The 13,347-nt window shown below is 43.7% G+C and overlaps 1 protein-coding gene across 3 annotated transcripts in view; it reads left to right on the top strand.

Annotated features, from left to right (window-relative positions):
- Positions 1-13,347, top strand: part of naf1 (nuclear assembly factor 1 homolog (S. cerevisiae)) — a 348,207-nt gene that overhangs the window by 235,247 nt on the left and 99,613 nt on the right. The gene's annotated exons all lie outside the window — the stretch shown is intronic.

Below are 13,347 nucleotides of genomic sequence, written 5' to 3'. Positions count from 1 at the left end.
GCAGATCAGCAGATAACCTCTATCTTATGAATGACATTGCCAGTGACACTAAAGGTGACCATCGTCCTCAACTTCTATGTCTCCTGTTACTTGCAGGCTTCCATGAGACACATTTGCAATATTTTTCAATTTCTATTGCACTAATGTATCATACAAGTGACTAATGCATTGTTCAGCAGGATGAACTCATTCATTACCTTTCCCACTGACCACCAACAGCAGCATTTAAGAGGACTGCCCAAATTCATTATATTGCTGGTTTCCCAAAAGTCGAAGGGATCAATGATGGCATGCCATCATCCAGACCCTTGGATACAATCCCATGACTTACGTGAACAGAGGGGAGTTTCTACTGGTCAGTGATCAGGAACACTAGATCATATAAGTCGATGCCTGCTTTCCATTCTTCTAAGATAATCACGTGTTTCACCCTTCCTTGAAGCAAAGGAAGATGGCAAGGAATGCCCCTGAGAGACCAAGGCCACCCTCTTTAGCCAGGTGAATTAAACTTTGCACTGCTTTATCAGCGCCTACTCCTGGCCTGCCTCAATGAAATGATGGAGCGGCACAACAGATTTGTGGACCTTGTCTCACTCACCATCCAACTTTCTGCCCACTTCTCAACTATGCACACTGTCTGCCCCTGGAAAAAGACTTCTCCCAAGCCTCCTCAGCAGTTGACTTCTAACTCCCCACTGCTCTTTCTCTGGCCCTCAACCCACCTTGACAGCACTGTCAAACTATTAAAAAAAAAACTCTCTTGGTTCTACTTGGACCCTTTTCCTTCCAAGACACTCATGGTCTCTCAGCCCCACCATTTCTTCTGCTACAGCCCTCACCTCCATAACTGCAAGTCTAAAGATAGCAAACTTAAGTACACCTGACATGCGAGTGACCTGGTTGCCGACTGCTGAATTGGCTTGGCTATGTCAAGGAATACCATGTCTTCCCTCTCATGGCAAAATCCTCCAATTGCAGGAACATCATCGAAGGTTAGGATAATCCCAGAATCACGTTCTCAATGATCAACCGTAGTTGCTTCCATCATCAAATGAGCGAATCTTATGGAATACTTCATCGTCACAAGATTGAGATTAAAAGCCCCGACCACAGCCATCACTTCCTCCTCCAAGATAGCCTTGGCTCAGTTAGTAGCACTCTCAACTGATGAATCAGTACTCCTCCATGTTGAACACCACTTGGAAGAAGCACAGAGAGTAACAAGGACACAGAATGTATTCTTGGTGGGGGACTTCAATGTCCATCACCAAGAGTGGCTCGGTAGCACCACCACTGACCAAGCTGGCCGAGTCCTGAAGGATATAGCTGCCAGACTGGGCCTGCGGCAGGTGGTGAGAGAACCAACATGAGGGAAAACTCTACTTGATCTTGTCCTCACCAATCTACCTGTCGCAGATGCATCTGTCCATGACAGCATTGGTAGCAGTGACAACAGTCTCCATCGTGTTGTGTACCACCGTGCTAAATGGGATAGATTCAGAACAGATCTAGCAGCTCAAAACTGGGCATCCATGAAGTGCAGTGGGCCATCAGCACAAGTAGAATTTTATTCCACCATAAGTTATAACCTCATGGCCTGGCATATGCTTCACCCTACCATTACCATCAAGCCAGGGGAATAACCCTGATTCAATGAGGAGTGTGGAAGAGCATGCCAGGAGCAGCACCAGGCATACCTAAAAATGAGGTGCCAATGTGGAGAAGCTGCAACACAGGACGACATGCATGCTAAAAAGCAGAAGGAGTATGCCATAGACAAAGCTAAGCGATCCCACAATCAATGGACCAGATCAATGCTCTGCAGTCCTGCCATATCCTGTCGTGAATGGTGGTGGACTATTAAACAACTATGGGGGGGGGGTTAAGGCTCCATGAATATGCCCATCCTCAATGATAGCGGAGCCCAGCACACGAGTGCAAAAGACAAGGCTGAAGCGTTTGCAACCATCTTCAGTCAAAAGTGCCGAGTGGATAATTCATATCGGCATCCCCCTGAGGTCCCCACCATCACAGAAGCCAGTCTTCAGCCAGTTCAATTCACATGATAGCAAGAAATGGCTGAGCGCACTGGATACAGCAAAGGCTATGGACCCTGACAACATCCTGGCTGTTGTGCTGAAGACTTGTGCTCCAGAACTAGCTGCACCTCTAGCCAAGCTGTTCCAGTACAGCTACAACACTGACATCTATCCGACAATGTTCTGTCCACAAAAAGCAGGACAAATCCAATACGGCCATTTACCGCCCTAGTAGTCTTCTCTTGATCATCAGCAAAGTGATGGAAGGTGTCGGCGACAGTGCTATCAACTGGCACTTACCAATAACCTGCTCACCGATGCCCAGTTGGAGTTCCGCCAGGACCACTCGGCTCCAGACCCCATTATAGCCTCAGTCCAAATATGGACAAAATAGCTGAATTCCAGAGGTGCGATGGGAGTGACTGCTCTTGACATCAAGGCAGCATTTGACCGAGTGCAGCATCAAGGAGTCCTAATAAAACTGAAGTCAATGGGATCGGGGGGGGAAAACTCTCCACTGGCTGGAGTCATACCTAGCACAAAGAAAGATGGTTGTGGTGGATGGAGGTCAATCATCACAGCCCCAGGACATCGCTGCAGGAGTTCTTCAGGACAATGTCCTAGGCCCAACCATCTTCAGCTGCTTCATCAATGACCTTCCCTCCATCATAAAATCAGATGTGGGGATGTTCGCTGATGACTGCACAGTGTTCAGTTCCATTCGCAACTCCTCAGATAATGCAGCAAGACTTGGAAGACATTCAGGCTTGGGCTGATAAGTGGCAAGTAACATTCACGTCACGCAAGTGCCAGGCAATGACTATCTCCAACAAGTGAGAGTCTAACCACGTCCCCATGATATTCAACGACATTACCATTGCCGAATTCCCTACCATCAACATTCTGGAGGTCACCATTGACCAGAAACTTAACTGGACCAGCCACATAAATACTGTGGCAACAAGAGCAGGTCAGAGGCTGAGTATTCTGTGTCAAGTGTCTTACCTCATGACTCCCCAAAGCCTTTCCATCATCTACAAGGCACAAGTCAAGAGTGTGATGGAATACACTCGACTTGCCTGGATGAGTGCAGCTCCAACAATACTTAAAACTCGACACTATCCAGGACAAAGCAGCCCAAGCTTGATTGGCACCCAATCCACCACTTCAAACATTCACTCCCTCCACTACCAGCATACCGTGGCTGCAGTGTGTACCATCTACAAGATGCACTGCAGCAACTTGCCAACATTTCTTCGGCAGCATCTCCCAAACCTGTGACCTCTACCACCTAAAAGGACAAGGGCAGCAGGTGCATGGGAACACCACCACCTCCACGTTCCCTTCCAAGTCACACACCATCCTGACTTGGGAGTATATTGCCGTTCTTTCATCATTGTTGAGTCAAAATCCTGGAACTCCCCTTCTAACAGCACTGTGGGAGTACCTTCACCTTAGAGTGCAGCGGTTCAAGAAGGCGGCTCACCACCACCTTCTCGAGGGCAATTAGGGATGGGCAATAAATGCTGGTGTTGCCAGCGACGTCCACATCCCATGAACAAATTTTAAAAAAACCTCTCGTCCCTTAGTTAGAAGGTCATAGGTTCAAACCCGACTCCAGTGACTTATCCATCGGCTGACACTTCTGAGCAGTACTGAGTGAATGCTGCACTATCAGAGGTTTAGTCTTCCCTCTTGGGTGAACGTAAATGATCCCACGGGAATTCTCCCGGTGTCCTGGCCAACATTAATCTCTCAACTAAAACCTAAGCGATAATCTGGCCAATTATTTAATCGTTGTTTGTGGAAGCTTGCTGTGCACAAATTGGCTACTGCATTTCCAACATTACAACAGTGACAACACCTTTTTAAATATTAAAGTATTTAATTGGCCCTGAAGTGCTTTAGATGTTCCGAGGTCATGAAAGGTGGTATATAAATGCTGACGACACCAAGTTAGGTGGCACAGTAAATAGTGTAGATGAGAGCAGAAAGTTGCAAAGGGACATTGATAGATTAAGTCAGTGGACAAAACTGTGGCAGAAGGAGTTCAATGTGGGGAAGTGTGAGGTCATTGACATTCTAAGAAAGATAGATCAGAGTTTTTTATAAATGCCAAGAAGAGCGAAGCGGTGGAGGACAAGAGAAATTTAGAGGTCCAAATACAGAAATTACTCAAGCTAATGGACAGGTGCAAAAAATAATTTAAAGGATTAATGGAATATTGGCTTTTATCAAGGGGTCTGGAATAGAAGGAGTGGAAGTTAGTTATGTTACAGTTGTATAAAGTTTTAGTTAGATCTCATTTAGAGTATTGCATTCCTGTGGCCCGAAGTTAGGGAAAGGATAAATTAGGTCGGTTCATCATCTCTAACCTGTGACCACCTCTGGCAACCTCTGAAAACAAAATCAGTGATGACCTTCATGGTTAAATAGGGTGTTTTAAAATCTCTCCATGGCCTTACCCCTCCCTATCTCTGTAATCTCCTCCAGCCCTACAACCCTCAGAGGTCTCTGTGCTCCTCCAGTTCTCTCCTCCTGTGCATCTCCAGTTTCCTTCGACCCATCATTAGCAGCTGTACCTTCAGCTGTCTAGGCCCTAAGCTCTCGAATTCCCTCCCTAATTCTTTCTGCCTCTCCACCTCTTTCTCCTTATTTAAGGCGGTCTTTAAAATCTACCTCTTTGATCAAGCTTTTGGTCACCTGTGTTAAACTTTGTTTGATAATCGCTCCTGATAAAGCGCCCTGGGACTTTTTACTGCGTTAAAGGTACTATATAAATGCAAATTGTTGAAACTATTTCTTCTGGTGGGGGTGTCTAGAACAAGGGGACATAACTTTAAAATTAGAGCGAGGCTATTCAGGGGTGATGTCAGGAAGCACCTTTCCACACAGAGTGTTAAAAATCTGGATAACTCCCATAAAAAGCTAATGAGGCTAGGTGAATTGAAAATTTCAAAGCTGAACTTGATAGACTTTTGATAAGCAAGTGTATTAAGAACTATGGAACCAAGGCAGGTAAAAGATGTTAAGATACAGATCAGCCATGATCTAATTGAATGATGGAATAGGCTCGAGGGGCTGAATGGCCCACTCCTGTTCCTATGTCTTCCCTTGTTTCTTTACCCGTCTTTATCTGTTTTCTTCCCAGGACTGTGTTTTCCCTGCCAGCTCAATCAGTTTGCAACTTCTCTTACCCATGCCCCATCTCCCTCCCTGACCTCACTGGGCTTATCTCCCCTATGACTCCACCTCCTCTTGAAAACCCCCTCCCCACCTAATTCTTGACCACTTAACTACCACTTTTTGCTCAGTGTTGACTTTTTATTTATTCTTGGGATGTGTGTGTTGCTGTCAAGGCTGGCTTTTATTGGCCATCTCTAGTTGCCCTGAGAAGGTAGTGTTGGGCCGCCGCCTTTGAAGTCATGTGTGGTATTCTTTGTTGCAGTTTGATGCAACTGAGTGGCTTGCTGGGTCACTTCAGAGGGCTGTTAAGAGTCGGGTATTGGTAAGGCCGCACCTGGAGTACTGCGTGCAGTTTTGGTCACCTTACTTAAGCAAGGATATACTGGCTTTGGAGGGGGTACAGAGACGGTTCACTAGGCTGATTCCGGAGATGAGGGGGTTACCTTGTGATTATAGATTGAGTAGACTGGGTCTTTATTCATTGGAGTTCAGAAGGATGAGGGGTGATCTTATAGAAACATTTAAAATCATGAAAGGGATAGACAAGATAGAGGCAGAGAGGTTGTTTCCACTGGTAGGGGAGACTAGAACTAGGGGGCACAGCCTCAAAATACGGGGGAGCCAATTTAAAACCGAGTTGAGAAGGAATTTCTTCTCCCAGAGGGTTGTGATTCTGTGGAATTCTCTGCCCAAGGAAGCAGTTGAGGCTAGCTCATTGAATGTATTCAAGTCACAGATAGATAGATTTTTAACCAATAAGGGAATTAAGGGTTACGGGGAGAGGACGGGTAAGTGGAGCTGAGTCCACGGCTAGATCAGCCATGATCTTATTGAATGGCGGAGCAGGCTCGAGGGGCTAGATGACCTACTCCTGTTCCTAATTCTTATGTTCTTATATTATGTTCCCTAAAGAACATTAGTGAACCAGTTGGGTTATTATGATAATCCAACATGGTCAGTTTTATTGATACCAGTTTTTTTTTAAGTTCCTGATTTTTAAAACTGAATTCAAATTGTCAAGCTGCTGTGGTGGGATTTGAACTCTCATTCTCTGGATTATTAGTCCAGTCCTCTAGATTACTAGTTCAGTTTCATAGCTACTACACCAACAAATGACTTTATCACAGGCACAGTTGTACTCCCCTTCAACTTCCATTATTAAATAAAATACCCTTGAACGTTTCTATTCTCTCCAACTGTTATCTCATATCGCATGTCCCTTTCCTCTTCCAAATCCTTACCTCTCCCCAAAATCCCGTATTGTATTCCTTCAATGTGGCTTTCTCTCTGCCCACAGCACTTAGACCATCTGACCAAGTTGCCGTGACATTCTCTGTGACTGACCATGACGTTTTCCATAATAATGTAGACATAGGAATTTACAATGGAAAATTTGCTGCGCAAAGCATGACAAAAACATGATAACAGGAAGTTGTGATGCACAGATATAAGATTTCCAATATTACAGATGTAATAAATTTAATAATTTAACAAACATCCTGATCCATATAATTCGGAAATATTGAAAGCGGTCAGCATCTCAGGATGGGTTTTTGCAAAAATGTCAGTGATTGATTTTTACTAGACACACATTTTCCATTTACCTTCAGTCTGTGTGTTTGGTTGCAAAGCCATTTTTCAGACAATCTAGTCACTTTGCTATTTACTCCGAGTCTCAGCCTTCCCTGCTAGTTTCACAGTAACTTCATTGGACACCTTTTGAAAACCCAACGAAACTACATCATCTGGATTAACCTTATGCAGCATCTTAATTACCCCTCAAAGAATTCCAATAGCACAAAATAATTTGAAGAAAGCAAAAGTGGCATAAGTAGAATCAAAATAGCAGTAACAAAGAAAATAATGGCATTAAAGAGTGACAAATCCTCAGGACCAGATGTATGCCATCTGAGGGTTTTAAAGGAAGTCGGTAAGCACATTGCAGATGCCCTAACTATAATCTTCCAAAGTTTTCTCGACTCAGGAACCGTTCCTTTAGATTGGAAAGTTGCGCATGTCACGCTGCTGTTTAAGAATGGCGAGAGAGTGAAACCAGGGAATTATAAACCAGTCAGCCTAACACCTGTTGTCTGGTAAGTGCTGGAGTCTATAATTAAGAACAGGGTGACTGAACACCTCAAACAATTTCAGTTGATCAGAGAGCCAGCATGGATTTTTGATGCCTGACAAACCTAATTGAATATTTTGAAGAGGTGACTAAAGTAGTGGACAGGGGAATAGAATCATAGAATGGTTACAGCACGGAAGATGGCCATTTGGCCTGTTGAGCCCATGCCGACTCTCAACTAGTCCCACTCCCCTCCCCTTTTCCCATAGCCTTGCAATTTTTTTTCCTTCAGATACTTATCTAACTCCCTTTTGAAAGATATGATCGAGTCTGCCTCCACCATCCTTTCAGGCAGTGTACTACAGAACCTCACCACTCGCTGTGTAAACATTTTTTTTCTTACATCACCTTTGGTTCTTTTGCCAATCACCTTAAATCTGTGTCCTCTGGTTCTTGACCCTTCCACCAATGGGAACAGTTTCTCTCTCTCTACTCTGTCCAGACTCCTCATGATTTTGAATATCTCTATCAAATCTCTTCTCAATCTGCTCTGCTCCAAGGAAAACAACTCCAGCTTCTATCAACATAACTGAAGTTCCGCATTCTGGAATCATTCTCATAATCTTTTCTGCACCTTCTCTAAGGCCTTCACATCCTTCCTAAAGTGTGGTGCCCAGAATTGGACACAGTACTCCAGTTGGGGCCAAACCAGTGTTTTGTACAGGTTCATCATAATTTCCACATTTTTGTACTCTATTTATGAAGCCCAGAATCCCGTAGGCCTTTCTAACTGCTTTATTAACCTGCCCTGCCATCTTCAGCGATTTATGCACACATAACCCCAGGTCTGTCTATTTGTGCCATTAGGATTGTACCATTTAGTTTATTTGTCGTGTCCTCACACTTTGGTGGAAAGAATATCACTTCACACTTTTTTAGCATTAAATTTCATCTGCCATGTGTCCTCCCATTTCACCAGCCTGTCTGTCTTGAAGTCTATCATTCTCCTCCTCACGTTCACTATACTTCGAAATTTTGTGTCATCTGCAAATTTTGAAATTGTGCCCTGTGCACCTACATCCAAGTCATTAATATATATCAAGAAAAGCAGTGGTCCTAGAACCGACCACTGGGGAACACCACTATATACCTTCCTCCAGACCGAAAAACAACTGTTCACCACTACTCTGTTTCCTGTCACTGAGCCAATTTCGTGTCCATGCTGCCACTGTCCCTTTTATTCCATGGGCTTCAACTTTGCTGGCAAGCCTATTATGTGGCACTTTGTCGATTGCTTTTTGGAAATCCACGTACACTATGTCAACCACAATACCCCCATTGACCCTCATCAAAAAATTCAATCAAGTTGGTTCAATACGATTTGCCTTTAACAAATCCGTGCTGGCTTTCCTTAATTAATCCACACCTATCCAAGTGATTGTTAATTTTGTCTCTAAGCACTAAGCACTCCCCACTACTGAGGTTAAACTGACTGGCCTGTAGTTGCTGGGTTTATCTTTACACCCTTTATTGAACACTTGTATAACATTTGCAATTCTCCAGTCCTCTGGCACCACCCCCGTATCTATAGAGAATTGGAATATTATGGTCAGTACCTCCGCGATGTCTGCCCTCAAATCCCTCAACATCCAAGGATGCATCCCATCCGCTCCTGGTGATTTATCTACTTTAGATACAGCCAGATGTAGTGGCTTTTCAATACCACTTCTTTATCAATTTTAATCCCATCAAGTATCTCCACTACCGCTATGTCTATGGTGAAGACAGATGCAAAGTACTAATTTAGTGCCTCAGCCATACCCTCTGCTTCCATGCATAGGTCTCCTTTTTGGTCCCTAATCAGCTGCATCCCTCCTTACTGTCATTTTACTATTTATATGTCTGTAGAAGACTTTTGGATTACCTTTTATGTTGGGTGCCATTCTACTCTCATACCCTCTCTTCGCCCCTCTTATTTTCTTTTTCATTTCTCCTCTGACCTTTCTATATATAGCCTGATTCTCGGATGTATTTCCAACCTGACATCTGCCATACACGCTATTTTCTGCTTCATATTTTCTATCTGTTTCGTCATCCAGGGAGCCCTGACTTTAGTTGCCCTGCCTTTCCCCCTAAGTGGGAATGTACCTGAACTGTACCTGAACTATTTCCTCTTTAAACGCAGCCCATTGTTCCACTACAGTTTTGCCTGCCAATCTTTGATTCCAGTTTACCTGGGCCAGATCCGTTCCCATTCCACTGAAATTAGCCTTTCCACAGTTAAACATTTTTACTCTGGATTGCTTCCTGTCCATTTCCACAGCTAATCTAATCCTTATGATACTATGATCACTGTTCCCTAAATGTTCACCTATTGACACTTGCTCCACTTGACCTACCTTGTTCCCCAGAACCAGATCCAGCAATACTTCTTCCCTCGTCAAGCCGGAAACATACTGCTCAAGAAATTTCTCCTGAACACAGTTCAGAAATTCTTCCCCTTCTCTGCCCTGAACACTATTATGATCCCTGTCTATATTAAGATATTTGAAATCCCCCATTATTACTACTCTATAGTTCTTGCACCTCACTGTAATTTCTCTGCAAATTTGCTCCTCCATATCTTTCCCACTATTTGGTGGTCGATACACCTAGTATTGTGTAATGGCACCTCGATTATTTCTTAATTCTAGCCATATAGATTCTGTCCTCGACCCCTCCAGGACATCCTCCCTCTCCAGCACTAAGTCCTTAACCAATACTGCCACATCACCTCCTATCTTTCCCTCCTATTCTTTCCTGATTACATGACCAGGAATATTTAATACCCAATCCTGTTCTTTTTTGAGCCAGGTCTCTGTTATTGCTAGAACATCATAGTCCCATGTGGCTATGTGTGCCTGCAGCGCACTTATCTTGTTTACTACACTTTGTGCATTCACATACATACACTGTAAACCCATCTTAGACCATCCTGTATTCTCAGTTGGACCCCACCTTATGCCTTACTATTTTTTACTTTAGCGCTCTCTGCCTCTCCCAATCCTTTGAGCACTTTATTTCCCCTTTCTAATGTTACATCCTGGTGCCCATCACCCTGAAAAATGAGTTTAAACCGTCCCAACAGCACTAGCAAACCTCCCCGCGAGGATGTTGGTTCTGGCCCTGTTGAGTTGCAATCCATTTGGCCTGTACAAGTCCCACCTCACCCAGAACCAGTCCCAGTGCCCCAGGAATCTGAAACTCACCCTCCTGCACCATCTCTCCAGCCACGCATTCATCTGCTCTATTCTCCTATTTCTATACTCAGTAGCCCGTGGCACCGGGAGTAATCCAGAGACCTTTTGGGGTCCTGCTTTTTAATCTCCTTCCTAGCTCCCTGTCAGCAGGACTTCATCTCTCTTTCTACCTATGTTATTGATACAGATATCGCCCTCCCCTCTCAGAATGTTCTGCAGCTACTCAGACATCCTTAACCCTGACACCAGGGAGGCAACATACCATCCTGAAGTCACGTCTGCGGCCGCAGAAACGCCTGTCTGCTCCCCTAATTATCTAATCCCCTGCCACTAATCCTCTCCCACACTTCTTCCTCCCCCTTTGTACAACTGAACCTGCTATGTACATGGCTCTGGCTACACTCCCCAGAGGAACCATCGCTCTCACCAGTACTCAGGACAAAATACTGATTGGAGAGCGAAATGCACTCAGAGGACTCCTGCACTACCTGCCTGGTGGTTCTCTTCTGCCTGGCGGTCACCCATTCCTTCTCTGCCTGCACACTCTTAAGCTGCGGGGTGACCACCACCTGAAACGTGCTATCCATGAAGCTCTCAGCATCGTGAATGCACTGCAGTGACTCCAGCTACTGCTCAAGCTCCGAAACCCGGAGTTCGAGCTCTTCCAGCTGACGACACTTCCTACGCATGTGGTTGTCCAGGACATGGGAAGTGTCCTGAAGTTCCCACATCGCACAGGATGTGCACTCTGCGGAACTGAGCTGTCCTGCCATGTCTCTATTTAATAGACTAAGAACTAACTTAGAAGAAATAAACTTAAAATTAAAAAAAAACATTCACAAGCTACTCACCAATCGGCTCCTTCCCTTGTGTTGACGTCACCTTAGGTTTTTTACTCTGACGTCATTCTTCCAAATTCTACCTGTTTTGAGTTCCTCCCAGCTCCGGTCTCGTTCAGCTCTCGTTGAAGGTCTATGTATGTTATTTATATGGACTTCCAGAAGGCATTTGATAAAGTCTCACATAAGAGACTGTTAACTAAGGTAGAAGCCCACGGATTTGAGGGCAAATTATTGACCTGGTTAGAAAATTGGCTGAGCGGTAGGAGACAGAGAGTAGGGATAATAGGCAGATACTCAAATTGGCAGAAGGGTATTGGGGCCTCAACTATTCACAATATTTATTAACGACTTAGATGATGGCATAGAAAGTCTCATATCCAAATTTGACAATGACGCACTGTAAGCAGTATAGATGAAAGCATAAAATTACAAAGGAATATCGACAGATTAAGTGAATGGGCAAACATAGAAAATAGGTGCAGGAGTAGGCCATTTGGCCCTTCGAGCCTGCACCACCATTCAATATGATCATGGCTGATCATGCAACTTCAGTACCCCATTCCTGCTTTCTCGCCATACTCCTTGATCCCTTTAGCCGTAACATCTAAGTCCCTTTTGAATATATCTAACGAACTGGCCTCAACAACTTTCTGTGGTAGAGAATTCCACAGGTTCACAATTCTATGAGTGAAAAAGTTTCTCCTCACCTCGGTCCTAAATGGCTTACCCCTTATCCTTAGACTGTGACCCCTGGTTCTGGACTTCCCCAACATCGGGAATATTCTTCCTGTATCTAACCTGTCCAATCCCGTCAGAATTTTATATGTTTCTATGAGATCCCCTCTCATTCTTCTAAATTCCAGTGAATATAAACCTAGTCGATCCAGTCTTACTTTATATGTCAGTCCTGCCATCCCGGGAATCAGTCTGGTGAACCTTCGCTGCACTCCTCTCAATAGCAAGAATGTCCTTCCTCAGATTAAGAGACCAAAACTGTACACAATATTCAATTTTTTATTTATTGATTTTTTTAAATTATTTTTTTATTTAAATTTTTTTAATTTTGATTTTATTGGTTAATTTATTGATTTATTTATCACTTATTGGCTCTTTATTTGTAAAAGTGAAGTGTTTAATGTTTGTAAACCCCCCTCTCCCCCATGCCCCCAGCCCCCCCCCCCCCCCCCATCTTTCGTTCCCTGCGCCTGATTTCTAAGTGTAGGCAAGGTTTTTCTGAGCGTACAAAAATCTACACTTATTCCATTCTAAATATGTTTTTGCTGCCTAAACTTGCGAAACAGGCGTAAGTGGCTGGGCACGTCCCCTTTTTGAAAAAAAAAATCTGTTCTGCAATGAAACTATTCTAACTCACTAGAACTGAAGCAAACTAAATGCCCGAGAATTGCAATTTCTAAGATGCTCCATTCTAAACTAGTTGCTTCAAAAAAAATAGGAGCAATTCAGGCCGAAACTTAAGCCCTATGTTCCTATAAGTAATCGGTTGAATTTTTTGATCAGCGCCACCTATCCGTAATAAATTGAATTCATGCCAGTGATGCTTAGGAGCTATATAACCTCTCTCACAAAAGGAAGTTTACATTGGCCGTTGTATATTAACTACTATCTTTCGTGAGAGTTTTGGTAGGGTCAGAACTATGGAAACAAGAAGAAATATATACAATATTCCAGTTACACTTCAAACACTGTCACGTTTTTTTTAACTGGCCGTTTTCCTAAGTGCTCAGAAATAGTATTAGTTTGCCTGAATATTATTCAACATACCTCTTTTTATATTTGCTAGTGGTCCAATGTCGCTTGTTTCTAACACTCTTATCTTTTGGTCTTTCCCAAAATAGAAGGAATTATTTGTGTCAACAGTACAAAACCCAGTCAGAATACACAGCAATACAAAAATGGCATTATACTGTATATAACACAGTACTTTATGATGGGCTCAGTTTACCATTGATCAA

Source organism: Pristiophorus japonicus, chromosome 2 (genome assembly GCF_044704955.1).
Source record: "Pristiophorus japonicus isolate sPriJap1 chromosome 2, sPriJap1.hap1, whole genome shotgun sequence".
NCBI lineage: Eukaryota > Metazoa > Chordata > Chondrichthyes > Pristiophoridae > Pristiophorus > Pristiophorus japonicus.
The sequence above is the reverse complement of the archived record's forward strand: the minus strand, read 5'-3'. Positions and strand labels throughout refer to the sequence as shown.